Below are 16,283 nucleotides of genomic sequence, written 5' to 3'. Positions count from 1 at the left end.
CAAAATATTCTAGTTACTTTGGTGTTCAAGATAAAATCCAAATCAACACTATTGCACATGGATAGTTAATAAATACTTGACAGGTATAGTTAATATATTGTACAATGTCCAGACAAAATGATATTACATTGCATTTATGATGTAATGAAAGAACAAACATATTCCTTCCACATGAAGCTGTGACTCTTAATTATAAACCATTTATGGGTGGGAAATCAACAACAAGGCTTCTTTCCTTTCTTTTCTACTTTCTTTCTTCCAATTCCTTCACCCATTTAAGTTTTTCCTTCTGTAGCACCTCCTTTTCCCGTTCTTCTTGATAAGAATGCTCAAATGCTTTCAACATGGGAGTATATATAAAAATAATCAAAAAAAAGGGGGGGAGGGGAGTCTTATTTACTGGTAGGCTTAAAAAGAGACAAAATTAGTAGAATGGTATCAGAAATATTAATTGAGACATGCAAATGGGAAAACACTCATATGACTCTATGCAATGTGAATCTGATAAAGGTTGATATCAAACAGATTTAGATATAATTTGCCTGAGATTTAAGAATGCCTTTGATGACCTAATCTACAAGTTTAACATCCCCAGCACTGGAAAGGAGCTGTTTATTGGACAGAGAGGATATTAAAGAAAGAAGGCCCTTGTGAATAGAAAAGTGTAGGGCAAAGGGAAGTGATTAGCAGGCCTCCACAAGGACAACTTCTGCTCTCACTCAGTATAACAAAATACAAACATACTGCATGGCAGAACAGATTGACAACAATTAAAATAAAGAAAAGCAAGGATCAGCATTAAGTTTGGTGTCAATAATTTCACAAGTTACCTGAACAAACTAGGAATGCATGTGGAAAAATTGTTGTCTACCTTATTGCAGCCTGCAGAAGTGTAGGTTAAAGATATTTTTACAACAGTAAAAATGAATAAAATAAAAATTTTTGTGTGCTACAAAACCCTGCAAGAAAGCTCCTCCTGATGAGCAAGTATTTGTATCAGTTTAGTGTCTCCTGACTGCTTATGCTTCAGTGCTCCGAAACTCTTAAAGAGAATTACAATAGTAAAAACACTTGCACATCCTAATATTGACATGGAATGAAAAATCTCCATCATTACCTAACATTCTTGATGCATATGAGAAAAATGGTCTACAAAATGGTATACCGTATACAAAAGCAAATGACAAGATAACATTGCCTTCACTGGTACAGGGATCTTCACTTGGAAAATGCCTACAATTCTGGGGGCCTTAACAACGAAAAGACACTACATACCTGAAAATATATAAATATAGATAAATCCCCTCTAAGAATGAATTCAAAAGTTGTTGGAGAAGCTGAGCTTTGGTTTAGAGACTTTTAGAGACAGAAAAACATAGACAATATTTGAGTAAAATATATATATATATATATATATATATATAGGGGGATGTCTACAAGCTTTGGTTGGGTCATCTCTAAAGACATAACACTGAATGAACCGTCACAGTCTACCATTCAAAGCTCCAACGCAGGGGGTCAACACTGGGCATGGATCAGGCCCTAAGAAAAAAATGTTTTAGAATAACTAAATCTGACCTCTCTCTCTTCCGCAGCTGAATTATAGATACAGACATGCTTTGAACAGCCTTGTTTTCAAGTTAAATACCAATGGGCTTGGTCATTGACTAGATGTTACTAGTCCCTTCAGTATAAATGTCCAGTTGGGGTAATAGATTTGCTAGGAAATTTTCTAGTACAGATCACCACTTAAAATCCCCAGTGAATATAAACAAATAACAAGCCAAACCTTTTCCTCTAGCATTAGGTTTAAAAAGAGTGTTATATCACTTTTACAAAATAATATCCTAAATACAGAATTACTGTATTTAAAAGCCATGACACAGTTATAATATCCTTAAAAATGACATTTCTATTTAGTAGCTGGAAAGGAAGACAGCCTTCTAGAGACCAGTAAGAAGAAATGACATTAACTCAACCTATGAGAAAATTTGGTTATTGGAAGGACTAAGAGTATAACAGCGAAAATGAGCAATAGCAAAATTTCTAGTCATATACACTTGGAATTGGAGAACACTGATTAGTTACAGCCAGCATCAAACAAAAGATGAATAGTCTTCAATTTAGAAAGCCTTTTTTTTTTTTTTATTGTAAGCATTTTTGAGGAACTCATCAGCTTACACCCATTCTATCATCGGTCTCAGACAATATGGAAGTCACCTTTGCATTTCAAAGCCATAATAAAAGGGCTTTTGATTGTGCCAGAGAAAACCAAATTTGTGTGTGAAGTAGAACTAACAAGGACTGGAGTACATTAAAATATGTATTTCTGAGGGGGAGAGGAGGCACTACAAAAGTAACATAAAGTGTTCTCACCAGCAGAAGCTTAGAGTTTACAATAGACAACACCCTAAGCACTGTGCTGAGGACAGTACTCTTAAACAAGGCCTGTCCCAGAGTTCCCATTAAAAGACGCTCTTTCCAGGAGTTCACAGCCTCCTCAATTTGTAAAGGTTCAGATTAAATTTTTGAAAATACCTCTGGCTAATGCTGAAGTTTTTGAGGAAGTTTGAGCTAAAACATTTCTGTTTTCTCAGTGATGAGAGGATGAATGCATTTCTTTCCCCCGTCCCCCCGATGATGTTGTGGGGTTTTTTTTTGTTTTGTTTTGTTTTTAAGAAAAAACACCTTTTACAGCTGTTTGGTGGAGATGCTACAACTCACTCCATGACTCAGATCAGGATTTGGAAACATGGCATAGTAGTTGCTGTAGCGTCAATATGCTGTTATTCTTATGAAAATGTCCACATATTCAGCCAAGTTCTGAGCTTTTCTGAATCTGCCTACACATGCTGAGTGGAAATTTTAACTGTATAGCAGATAATAAGAGGCATGCTCCACCCACTTAAATTTGTTGGGCCAGCTGGACCATGCATGTCCCATCCTCCCCATATTGCAGGCCCATTCCCTGCAGAACTTTGCAAGACTTTCTGCCTGCTTGCATCCACCAGACCCACTGCCTAGGACTGAAAGCAGTAAATTTTCTTCCCTCTGTGCTTTTTATTGCATCCGTCTGTTACCCTTCCTCTCCTCGGTCGTGTTTAGAAAGGAATATTGCAAATTACACACAGTGGAATGAGGAACAGGCAGAAAAGTTTGGGGATGATTGGATAAAACAACTCAATTACAAAGCACGCAGCAGAAGCTGGGCCAAATAAAGAAGAAAAACAAATGGCAGCCGGCTGTGCAGTGCATCCAAGGATTTTGGCCCAAGGATCTCAGATGTGAGATAGGTATGTGGATAGGTATGCAGCTTCACAACAACTTTTCCAATTATTTGGAAGTTTTGTTTCCCTCTAAAGGGTGACTTTATAAATATTAAACCCAAACAGAAATACCAAGGCTCTGGAGTCCTTCCTGAACTCTACCCTAGCCGCTCGCTAGTTTTAACTATTGGATATTTGTCCGCATAAAACCATTTCATTCAGTGTAGCAAGTGGCCAATAGACTGGGAACTCACCACAGCTATGCACGAAATAAGACTGCTATATTTAAGATGCTCTCTCATTTACAGCAGAAGTCGAAAGGCAGGCAGAGCATAAGGAAAGGAAAAAACACGGTCTCAAGATTAAAAGACGTAATATCATCCTCAGGTTCTGGAGTCTGTTCAGTTTTGACCACAGCCTGTACACTGCTGACTAAACTGTCCTGAACTTTTCACTGCTGAATACTGATTGTATGGCCCTTATTTTCTGAAAATACAGATTTTCTGAGATTACAGAATCTGATTTATGAAAAGGCTGAGGATTCAGAACTGCATCAGGAATCAGCTACAGATCTGCTTTGGCCACAAGAAGCAAGAAGCACAAAATATTCTGAAATGTATCACATTTAAGGCATCTTAAATTAAATTGACAAAATTAGTGATCACTTTTATCCTGCATTTCACCTTTTTTTTTTCTGTCCCTGTCTGTTAAATAGCAAAAATACTTTAAACTGTGATTAATCAAAGCATTAATAAACCACCCTCTTATGGCAGTGCTATAGAAAGGTACTTGAGGAAGTCGATAATCATGCATTCAATTCTGGATGGAACGGTGTGCAGCAAATAACTCAGTGTCATACACTGAGCAATTCAGATAAAAAGAAACATTTAATAAAGCTCCTATTCATTGGTGTCTATTGTATGTGTTAAAGGCACAGACCTCATAGAAAAAAAGTAACTATGCAATCATGTAATTTAATATCCCTGTTGGGATGTGGATGAACAATCGGAAAAATTACCCGAATTAAGAATGCCTATGTATTTTCTGTTTTCTCTACACTTGACTTGACAACCTTTACACTCGTGTTACTTACCATGATATAGTGGCTTACCAAAAACCATTTTTCTACTTCTGAGTATTTTCATGTCAGGGATTTGTAAACACCTTTTTGTATTAAAGTCCTACTAAAATTCAGGAACTTAAAAAGTCAAGGAACACAAAAATATTAGTTCATTATGAGTTTCTAATAACTTGGAATACTGAACCTGCCTTTCAAAACTACATGAAAATTCTATCATTTATCACACAAGAGTATAAGACAATGTTCAGTGACCCATTCAGGAGGGTATGGGGGTAGAGGCCAGGAATCTGAAACTATCCACTTTAAAATGTCTCCCTTCTTTAACTTGAATCAATTAAGGAAATGGTTTGCCATTAAATTATGGCTCTCCCACACACCATTTAAATACACACTTGACTCCCATTGAAATGGTCAGTTCTACTTAAATTAGATTGAACTGTGCATAAACAAAAGGCTACTGGAGAGCACAAAACTCCCATAGCACCCTCTACTGATAAAGAGGGAATGGGATTAACATTCATACAGAGCAATTCCACAGAGCAGGCAAAGTAAGAGAGAAGTGAAAATGGGTTTTCACTGCAGTTCAGAATTTAAGCTGGTGCTTTATAAAGGGACCCTTTCAAGACATTTACACTCAAAGGTCCAATCCTGTAGTCCTTACTCTGGCAAAATTCCAGCTGAAGTCAATGGGAATATTGCCTGTGTAAGGACTATTCAAAATTAGTCAAACTGTCTGAATATCATTCAATCAGCTCTAATCACTGCATTGAGAATAAAGGCCGTAATTTTGGCATTTTTTGTCACTTTAAATTCTTCAACAAATACTTGCATTATTCTCTGTAAATCATCTTGCCAAGCAGTATTTGTCAAATAATTGGACAATTTTTTTCCATCAACCGTTGAATAAATTATGAATAACGAGCACTGATTTAACCATGTGACTCCCATCAGTCAATTCTTAAGTTTCCTATGAAGAGCTTAACTGGGGGGTTTATTAGTGGCTTAAACATTGGAGAAAATCTCATCCAACAAGAACAGTTCAACTACCTTTCCACTAGTATTGACCATCGAAAAGCTAAACCTAAATTGCGATTTACTTTTTGAATCACATGGACTATATATGTTAGCATAACTATGACAGAATGTATGATTTTAAACTCATTCTTCCAAGACTGAAGTATAACCTTTAAAAAAAAAAATGCAAAACACTATTTAGGAGAGAGAATATATGTAAAGAGACTTAATAACTTTTATTAGATAAACAGATGTTCTTGGAATAAATGTTTATTTTCTCTGAGGCACATAAGCCTCAAAGTGGCACAATAGCTACAACACTAACAATATTAGCAACAGTGTTTATGTGTTTCCTATACAATAAATCTTTTATTGGTTCTTCTACCTTAATGAGATAAACTCTAATTATAAATATTAGATCATTAGGTAGTTCTAAATGGAGGATGAAGACATAGCCTTACTATCTTTTCACTATGTTTTAATAAGAAATGTTAGAAATGCTAGGGCACATGAGTGCACCAATAGCCCTGTGACTAGCTTCTAAAATATTAAACACAGAACCACAGAATGGTTTGGGTTGGAAGGTACCATAAAGTCCATCCAGTTCCAACCCCCTGCCATGCGCACGGACCCCTCCCACCAGCCCAGGCCGCCCCCAGCCCCATCCAGCCTGGCCTTGGGCACTGCCAGGGATGGGGCAGCCACAGCTCCTCTGGGCAGCCTGGGCCAGGGCTTCATCACCTGCTGAATGAAAAAATTCTTCCCAATATCTAATCTAAATCTACCCTCTTTCAGTTTAAATCCATTATCCCTTGCTCTATCAATACATGCACTTACAAAGAGTCCCTCCCCACCTTTCCTGTAGGCCCTCTTTAGGTACTGGAAGGCCACTGTAACATCTCTCCAGAGCCTCCTCTTCTCCAGGCTGAACAACCCCAGCTTTCTGAGCTTCTCTTCACAGGAGAGGTGCTCCAGCCCTCTCATCATCCTCTTGGCCCTCCTCTGGACTCACTCCAACAGGTCCATGTCCCTCATGTGCTGGGGTCCCTAGAACTGAATGCAGCACTCCATGTGAGGTCTTAAGAAAGCAGAGTAGAGGGTGAGAATCACCTCCCTTGACCTGCTGGTTGTGACTTCTGTTTTAGAAGAAGAAACAATCCCTTTAAAATATCTATTATTATGCAATTCAGTGCTAAGAGAAAAATCTTGGTTTTATCTGAACTTGTATGGCTGCCATATGTACTGCTAATAGTACCTATTACTATTTTTTGAATACTAATTATCCAAACTGAAATTGTACTTCAGTAACTATCCCCAAAAATCAGCGTACACCCTATCAAGCTGAATATGCACACAAGCTGAAGACAGTTATTAACAATGTCCAGCAACTGCACAGCCAGATTCTTAGCCACCCCCTCCTCTCCAAGATGAACACACTGACTTCTTGAATGACTTTCCACTCAAGCCATAAAAATAAAATAATATAAGGTTGAGAGGCAACGGCAAATGAGAAGAAAGATTATAATAAGAGTTTATAAAATAATGAGGGATTAGTAAAACAAAAGGAAATTTTACAGGGAGAAATTGAATTACAGAAGGAATTACTACTCTGTGCAGCAGCTTGCCCTACAAAAGATTCTCTCTCTCTCCCCCACGTGGATATGTCTCTACGCACATTTTCTTCTATCTTACTAACTCTCATTAACTTTCTGTTTCCCTCTCATTAACTCATGTTTTATTTTGGGTAATATCAGGAAATGCAATTAGCTGCATCAAGCATGTCTTCACTATGCAAATTATTTATGTGGTAACTATTTTTATAATTAAGTGGTTTAACACCACTTTATTACATTTTTTTCAGTTGCTTATAACCTTGCCAAACTTCAGCTGTTTTCCGTGCCAGGTTCCTGTCTCAGGAAGAATATTTTCTGGAAAGTTTCTGCAAAAGTCTTCTGAACGTGGCAAAAAATGCTTTGTCTACATTCAAAATATTGTGCTTTTCACTGATACTATTGGTGTCACAATTGCAGAAGAAAGATAAAATTTGGGCATATCCTTCTACACATGCTTGAGGGATTCTTGTCAGTTGGCAGATTTGGAAGCCTCTGTCTACTGCTAACATGTTCCATCCTCCCAAAGCTCTGAAAATCAAATCCCATTGACCATATTTTAACACCAGAAGTTGACTGACTGCTCTCTACCCTCTTCCTGAAAGTCTACATAGGATTTTCTCTGCAGCCAGGGGATACCAGTGCCTGCCTTAAATTCAGTGGGGGCCGAACACCTAAGTGTTAACCTAGTTTTCCAGGAAGACTTTGCAGCCCGCACTAACCCCGTGTTTCAGAGACGTATTGGCAAGAGTTGAGTTCCTTTAAGTTCCCTACCTTAAAGCTAATGTGGGCATGACCAGCAGGCACACCTGATGCCTGTAGAGGCATTCCTGCTGTCTCCTGTGCTTCAGCTGCTCCCCTTTTGACTCTGTGGCACCTAACCAGAACGGATAGGAAAATGTCATGCCAAAGGAGCACAGAACAAGAACTGGGAGAAGGCAGGAGGAAGGGCTAGACTGGAGCAAACTGGAACGCAAGAAGAGAAACCTATGCAAAAAAGAGGAAGAGACTTTGCATTAACTATAAAATTGATCTTAATCTACAAAACGATGACAGCTCTAAAGAAGAAATGTAGTATCAATTCTGGCACGTCTTAACCTTTGCATCCTTGCTTTTGTAATTAGGTTGCTCTCTTACTCTAGGTCTGTGCTATAATCACCCTGTTTTTCTCATATTAAAAAGGCATTGGGGTAGATTCTCTGCTGGTGTAAATTGGCACAGTGCCATTAATTCTAGTGGAACCATGCCAATTTTCATCAGCTGCAAATCTGGACCATTCTTGTTAATTTACTTGTAAAGAAGCTCCCCACATGCCTCTAATCACTTCTATTTTCCCTCTTGACCTTTCCTGTGTTTGCCATTGTCGTTTTTTTTTTCTTTTTTATCTTCGAAATGTAGTGATAAAATACTTTATTTTGTTTCATCAGCAAATTGGGATGTCATTAGTCACAACTTCTAGCCTCTCCTTCAAACATAATTCACAACAGAGTGCCACAGATAAAGCTCAGTGCCACTGCTGACCATGGCCGCTATATCTCCGTGGTTTGGCATGATGCAGGAAGGAAACACATAGAGCACTACATCTCAGGTATTAAGACTTGCTTACTAGTGCTGTTTTGCAAACGCTGCTGTACTGCTTCAGAACGAGAGGTGGCATATGATTTGACTCATTGGCAGTTTAAAAGCACCCACAAAAATCCTGTGATGCTCCACTGACTGGTTTATTTTCCTGATGAAATATTTTTCTTTCCATCTCTAATCTAGTTTCTCCCCTGTGTTTGCTTTTTTTCAACCTAGCTATCAAATTCTTTTTATATGATTCTACTTTAAAAGGTACTTCCTGGAGCAGCAAGATACACTGTTGCAACAGTCACATCAGCTTCTTCTTAGAATTACATTCCATAAAGGCTCTTTACAATTGTTTGCTTGTTTGGTTTTGTGGATTTTTGAATCTTTCATGATTTTAGCAATTAAGTTTCCTGACACTGAAGTAAGGTTCACCATTCTAATTTCTGGAATCATTCTCAGAACCATTTCACCCAAACTGTTTTGCCTGAAGCTGACTAACTTCAGTTTTGCTCTATCAGATTACATTTTCCTGATTAATCACCTACGTTTAATAAGAATTCAGTTAGCAGTTCTTTAGCTCCTTCAGATTCCTTGGATGGAAGCCACATGTTCTGACTTTACCTGTCATTAATTCCTTAGGTTGGTGCAAACCCCTTATATACATCACTACTTTTGGCAGCCTTTGCTGTTTGTAAATAGCAGCACTAGGGTTGGTAGTTTCTTTTCAATCTGCTCTGAAGTTCTCAGCAACCAAAATACTTTGTTCCTGCTTAAGTTCTTTGTCCTTTCAGTTTGTTCCCTTTGTATGAGGAATCACCATGGCACATTTCCTGTCATACTTTCAGCACATTATCACTGTATCTCTAGGCATTCTTCAGATTCCCTGTAATTTATTTGAGATGAATTACCTTTATATTAGAAGGATGTGCCTTTGAAATAATAATAAAAACCTATTGTTTGGAATACATATCAAAACTTGCATTCCGAGATTTAGATTATTACAAAGTTTATGTTTCTACGTTGCTTGGTTTATACTGTGTTGTGTGTCACATTTTGACATGACATGGAATGATGCTATTCACCTCTACCTACTCACATTTTCCTTAAATTCCCACTGGAGAAAAAAAAAAGTCTTTGCTTTGTGCTCTTTAGTGTCATGCTCACTCTGATCAAGGTATTATTTAACCCAGATATTCTTATAGTCTTATCCACTCTTCACTTTTCTTGCCTGAGAAAAACTATGGGATTTATAGAACCAGTCACCCACTTCCAAATCCCAATCTGTCTTTCCTACAAAGTATACAGATGAGTTACTGATTGATTGTTTTCATGAGCACCATATTTCACAAGTGATAAGTTACTTCAGTATTTTCTTGATGCCAGATATTAAGCCTTATCCAGAGTTTCCTTTAAGCTCTTTACATCATTCTACTAAGTATTTGCAAATTTTACTACTTTATTGAAATGTTCCTCTTTAAAAAGTGTTTCTTCACTCTGCTGCAGCAGCAGCAGCTTACTATATCTCCTATTTCTGGTTATATTTTGCAATGATGAGAGGTCTCTACAGCAGTTAAGGAATAGGACATTTTCATCTAAAAATATTAAAAGAAGAAAATTTTGGGAAAATAGTAATGAAGAAAGTTTTGTGCTGCCTACACTTCTGTTCTAAGATGTTTGCACCAGGAAACATATATACTAAGCAAAAATAAGAAACATTTTTCTTTTGTATAAGGTGTTGTATAAGGTGTTGATGAAACTAAGAGTACTATAGAGTTTAGGTATCTTAATTGCTAAAAGAAGATGAATGTACAGGGAAGAAAATAAGACATGAAAATATTTTAGGCCTACGCAAATGTTTTAAGAGTGGTTTGACAAGCCCAATCTATTCAGATTAGCAACAAAAACTGAGGGATGACTTGCTGACAGTGTTAATGTATCTTTTCAAGAAGAAAATACCAGTAAATAAAAAGCCCTTCAGCCTAGCTGAGAAAGACATAAAAAGAGCAAATGACTACAAGCTGATGCCAGACAAATTCAAATGAGATATAATAAAGAATAACAGTCACAATGATTAACCACTTGAACAAACAACACCCTCCTTAAGTTATGAAACTTTTAGATGAAGACTGACTGGCTTTCTGAAAAATATGCTTTAATGAAACAAATGTGTTAAGTTCTAAACTTTACTAGCTGTATAAAATTCTTTGCATAGTCTTAAAAGGTCAGACTAGATGATCAAACTGAACTTCAGACCTGAAAGTTTTAAGATGTGATATGACATAACTTTCAGAATGAAACAGAACAACCATTCAGAACTATTGCATGTTTTTATGATTGTCTTTTTTCCATTCCCTCTTAAAATAATTTTGTGAAACGGTTTTCTAGCCCTCTGTCTTACTACACCCAATGTTAACTTCTCTAAAGACAGAAGAGGTAAAAGGCAGGTGAAAGTTACATTAAAGAAAAAAAAAATCAGGGAAGAAAAACACTGCTTCAAATAGCATTTAACATAGAGAGAGAGAGAGAGAGAGAGAGAGAGGGAGGGAGAAAGAGACACAAACACCAGTGCTGGAAGTATTAAAAGCACACTGAAAACCTCTGTGATGACAGTTTGAAGACAGCAGCTTTTATGTGCTACTGAGCCCACATCTACAATGTCTTTTAAATGCAACTGTTTACCTAGAAAATATAAGCAAGGGCCAGAATCTCATCTAGAAGAGGCACCTTTTGATTGCAGACACTGAACTGAATCCTTAACTAATAAATTGTTCCACACCTTTGTCTGAAACAAGAAAAGCAAAGGTCTGCATTTTCTCACAAGAATGCACAAGCCCCCTCAAAAGCATATGGTTTTCTACATCTAAGTCTCAGTATTTGTTGACTTAAAGAGTTTGTAGGAATGACAATGCACATCACTGGTTTGTTACTTCTGTCATCTGTGCTACTGAGTGTACCTTGACTCAGATCAAAGTTGAAAGCTTCTAAAAAGATACACAAACCACAATGTGACAAATAGCATGCTTTGTTTGACACAGCAAACAAGAAATTACTTTCATCAACCCAGGAAAAGAATCCTGTGTTTTCAGTGCTAATTCTGAAGACTGCAGTGATGGAACCAGAGCTTTACTTCATCCTCAAGGAATGAGAACCTCTTAAAAGACAAACAGAGAGGAAGAAAAAATATCAGTGCATTAAATGCAGGCAATTGTATGAATTTGAGATTTGTACCATAGTACACGCTTGTAGAAAATTCAGCCTTTACTTAATTAAATCGATTTCCCACAAAATTGAAAATGTTTACACAAAGCAAATATTCATCTGCTAACTGTAAATTACAGATTAGAATATACACAGCACTTTACAGATACATCCAAAACTAAACATGCATCTACAGTATTACCCATTAGTGTTACTCATTCCAGTAGCATACACAGTTAATAAAGACAAGCATAAGAAAAACTGCAAACAAGGTGTTTTGATTTTGTTCATTTTTACAATAATATGACCTAAGTCATTCTCAATGTATTCTTATAATATATTTGAGATATTTATTTCTACAAATACAAGGCACTACAGTTCTATAAATCCTCACTAATATGTGTATTATTGGGGTGCAAAAAAATTTCACTCTGACCCTCATTCAATAAAAATCAAAGGTCATGCATGAAACCGCATTTGCCTTGGAATCTAAATTTTTTCCAAAAGTTCACATACACAAATTTCCCCTTAAATTAAGCTTTTCTTCCCCAAGAAGGAAACAATATTTACTTAATATTTACTCACAGAAATAATATTTACTTACGGATTCGGAATTCGACTATAAACTAATGAAAGCCTTTTCATTGACTTGAAAGGGCTCTAAATGGGTACTAATAACATCTCTACTACCCTTAAAAACTAAAAGTACGCAGCTTGCATTTTGAGTTGAAAGCACATGCATGAAAGTTAGCAGAAACTCACAGAAAAGGTAAAAAGTAAACCAATAGTACAACAAAGAAAAATGTATAATATATGTTTGTGTACACAGATATACAAACACATATATATTAAATGTATATATTTCTATATGTGAACAAACAGTAAATGAGGTAAAAGAATTTCAAACTTCTGAGAAAATAGAGCAGCTGCTGTATTTTTATAATTGTCTGAGTCAGTTCTCTTAAAAAAAATAAACTGGGCAACTACAAAGCTCTGCGACATTGTGTTCCTTGCTGAGTCAAAGGCATGGCTCACATGTGCAGATTTGCCAAAACCTGCCTTCTTCAGCCAGCAGAAGTATTTCAAACTGGAATTCCTCCTTAACACATTCAGCCTCAGCTCTCATCATTTATGACAGCAGTGCACTTGATTTTTTGAAGAATTATTGGCTTGTACACTTTCAAGCAGCATTAATGTCCTTATTGCTAATGAAAAAAAAAAAATCTTTATCGTTACACACACAATGGTCATTCCCCATCCTATTTAGTGTCCACACTCTGGAGCTTTATTTGGAGACAATAAGACAGCCTAACATCACTCTAACAATACTATGTAACAACCCTTCCAGGGATAAGCTTACAAAAGGTTTAGCTGGGTACAGCACTCTCCATTCTTGCTGTTTACAACACAGGCTTTATTTGACACGTCAATATATATTTTATAACATATTTTTTTTAAACTGCCATTGATCAATGCCAATATTGATAAATTTCAAATAACCTCCACAAAAGTACTGCATACTTCTCAAATATGTATATATTTTTAAACATGACGAAGTGTCAAAACACGTTGCAGACAGTATCATGACATAACGACAAGCTTTCTGTGAAGCTCATGACCATCACTATACTAGAAAGTTTACTTCAAACCTTTGCATTAGCTGTGTCTGTATGAAATTTATTCAACCAACACATCTTAAGAGCTCTTCCCAAAAAATTACTCTCATCCCATTGATGGAAGCAGACCACCTGCCTCTGCTAATTAGCAGTACCCAGCTCAGTTGCAGCTCTACAAGAAGAAAATGGATTGGCTCTTCTACTAGCCCATTTTGTACTACAAGACCAGAAACTATTGAATCTGTACCTTCCTCCTTCACAACAGCTTTAAAATTTACAACACTGTATGGTATCTCAGACGAATGCTGCTAACCTGTGGCTAAAATTCTCATTTTTTCATAAATCTTCCTAAAAAATAAAAATTAAAAAAAATGTAAAACACACCCATTATAGATGGATCTGTGATTTCAGCACTATTTAATGTACAATTATATTTTAAAATTATACACATAGATAAAAACAGGTATTATTAGTCACTTATTAGTCACTTTTAAAATAGGCAGCGTGTTCATTATGTTAATGTCCCTCGGGTGTTTAAAGCAACCTTTTGCATTTTAAGTGGAGGCTCTTGGTAAAAGGTGGCACTTAATAAGAAATGGCAATTATTGAGGCATGTTACTCTCCAGAAGACTGCAGTATGAATTTCATTTTCTTCCTGGCTATGTATCAGATGGGGCTAATGCAAATAGTTCAGTTTAGAAAAAGTAGTAAGTACAGTAACAGGGAAAACCGAAATAAGAGATGATGCTAACCTTCTCTAAGTTTCAGTTAAGGCCCAGCACTTTTGGATTAAAGGCTTATTTTAATGAAAAGCCTTAATTAAGCATACATGTGCATAGGATCACCTTAATGAGGTATGACAGAAATGGAAAACAAGGCAACTTTTTTTTTTTTAAAAAAAAAAAAGCAGCTTATTAGCAACTTTAAGAAACTCAGTCAAAGATTCCTGAAGCAAAAAAAAAATGCAATACTGAAAAGATACAAGAATGCTGGATCAAGTTCAAGGATCATAAACAGTGAAACCAAAATATGTATATGACAGAGGCTTTTTCAGTATGTTTGTATTAAAATTGATACATAGTAATGATTTTTCTATAAATCAATGCAATTATTTTTGCAGATATTACAGCATTTACAATTTCACCTAAATTTTAGACAGCACAAATACACGTTTTCTACTTCATTTGATAAGTACAATTTTTTACTAATCAATCTTTAGAAGTATATATTGTAAAATCTCCCTTTATGGTACTACTGAGTCAGGTTTGGTGTCAGGCTAACTTGTGAGTTCACTTTAAAAACTGTTATTTTATCTTTTTGTCCTTAGAAGCAATCAGTGATTTAACGTCATTATAAAGATAGCCACTTCAGTTGTTTTTTACATCTTCTCATACAGTACACAGAGGTATTCTCTTTTGCAGATTTGAATTTAAAGTAATTACTTATAATTACAGAGAAGAAATGCATCCAGTGGATTAATCACTCCATTTACATGCTGCTCGAAGGATTACTCTCAGGACAGCCTCACTGCTTGGAAAATGTCACTTCCACAAGAAAATAAATTTCTCAAGTCAGTAGCAGTTGAAAAAGGACTTTGAAAACTATTTAAACCTAAAAGATTAATGAAACAGCACACCTGGACTTAAGGCAGCATCTGTACCTGTCCTCCACTTCGGAGATAAAGAGCCTCCAACCAGGAAAACAGCCAGAGGAAGCCCATACTCCTACTACTGGCTAAAAGTGCCTTTGCACGGCCCTGGATCTGAAAGAAACACACCAGGCGTTATTACAAATGAAGGCACTGCTTCTGGTTCTGGAAGTCATCCTCGGAAGCCTGGCAAAGTGACTGCAGGCACTGTCGTTGTAGACAGCCTCTCTCACAGCTCCTCGAGCCACCTGCTTCTTGCTGCAGCCGAGGACAGGGCACTAGGTGACAAAGATCCTTGGTTTGACCCTTATGGATACTACTGATCCATTTGCTTCATATAGAATTTATTTTTTTTCATAATGCTGACTATATATGTTTGCTATAAACGTGGTTCACACAAAATGGCAGTAACATCGCTTCCCTTAAAGCCAACAGTTCCCAAAGTCAAATGAGCCACCCTAACTCTGCTACACATAACCATAGCAGAAAGTAAGGCCCCCAACCCCCCCAGCCATACTTAGGGCACAGTTACCACATTAATCACCCTTACAGTGTTTCTCAGGCTGGAGCCACTCATAACTGAACTCATCGCCAGTAGATCATGGACCAACAGCAACTCAGGGCTCCTCACTGACCCCAGCAACCAGCCATAGGCTGTGCAGCACTGTGGCCATTGCTGGGAAGCTCTGAGAGAAGCCAGAGAGTGTCACTAAAAGGCCATTGCCAAAGGAAGTCCTTTGGTGTGCAATAATCATGTTTCCCCTCTCCCCTATCCCTTATCACCTGACAAGTTAAAAGCAGCTCTGAATTTTAAATAAATAAAGAAAATTTTGCTGCCCCCCTCCCCCTGGGCTGCTTTGCTGCCGGGCAACGCGGCACAACCATGAGGGGCACAGAGGTTTCCATGGGTGCACGCAGAGCAGCCGGGCTGAGGGGACTGTGAGTGTGTGGTCAAAGACTGGGCACAGGGGGGGGATATCCATGAGGTATGGATCCAAATGGTCAGAGAGGTAACGAGGAGTGGGAGGAAGGCCAGTGCAAGGCCTGGAAGGGGCATGTTTGCTGTGAGGTGGCCTGGCCGTGAGGCAGGCGCTGAGGGGCCACGGTGGGCAGGGCACAACGCCTCATCCCGCCACGGTGTGAGGGGCCGTGGAGGTGGCACCGCTGCCCCTTGGTCACCCACAAGGGGAAGGCAGTGTTGGCCACAAAGGGGTTGCTAAAGTTGTCTTTGCCACTCTGTCTCTGGTTTACTTGTCCGTAATAAACAGTTCAATGGGGTTT

The sequence above is a fragment of the Anser anser genome (genome assembly GCF_964211835.1).
Source record: "Anser anser genome assembly, chromosome: 2".
NCBI lineage: Eukaryota > Metazoa > Chordata > Aves > Anseriformes > Anatidae > Anser > Anser anser.
This window is presented reverse-complemented; position numbering follows the sequence as displayed.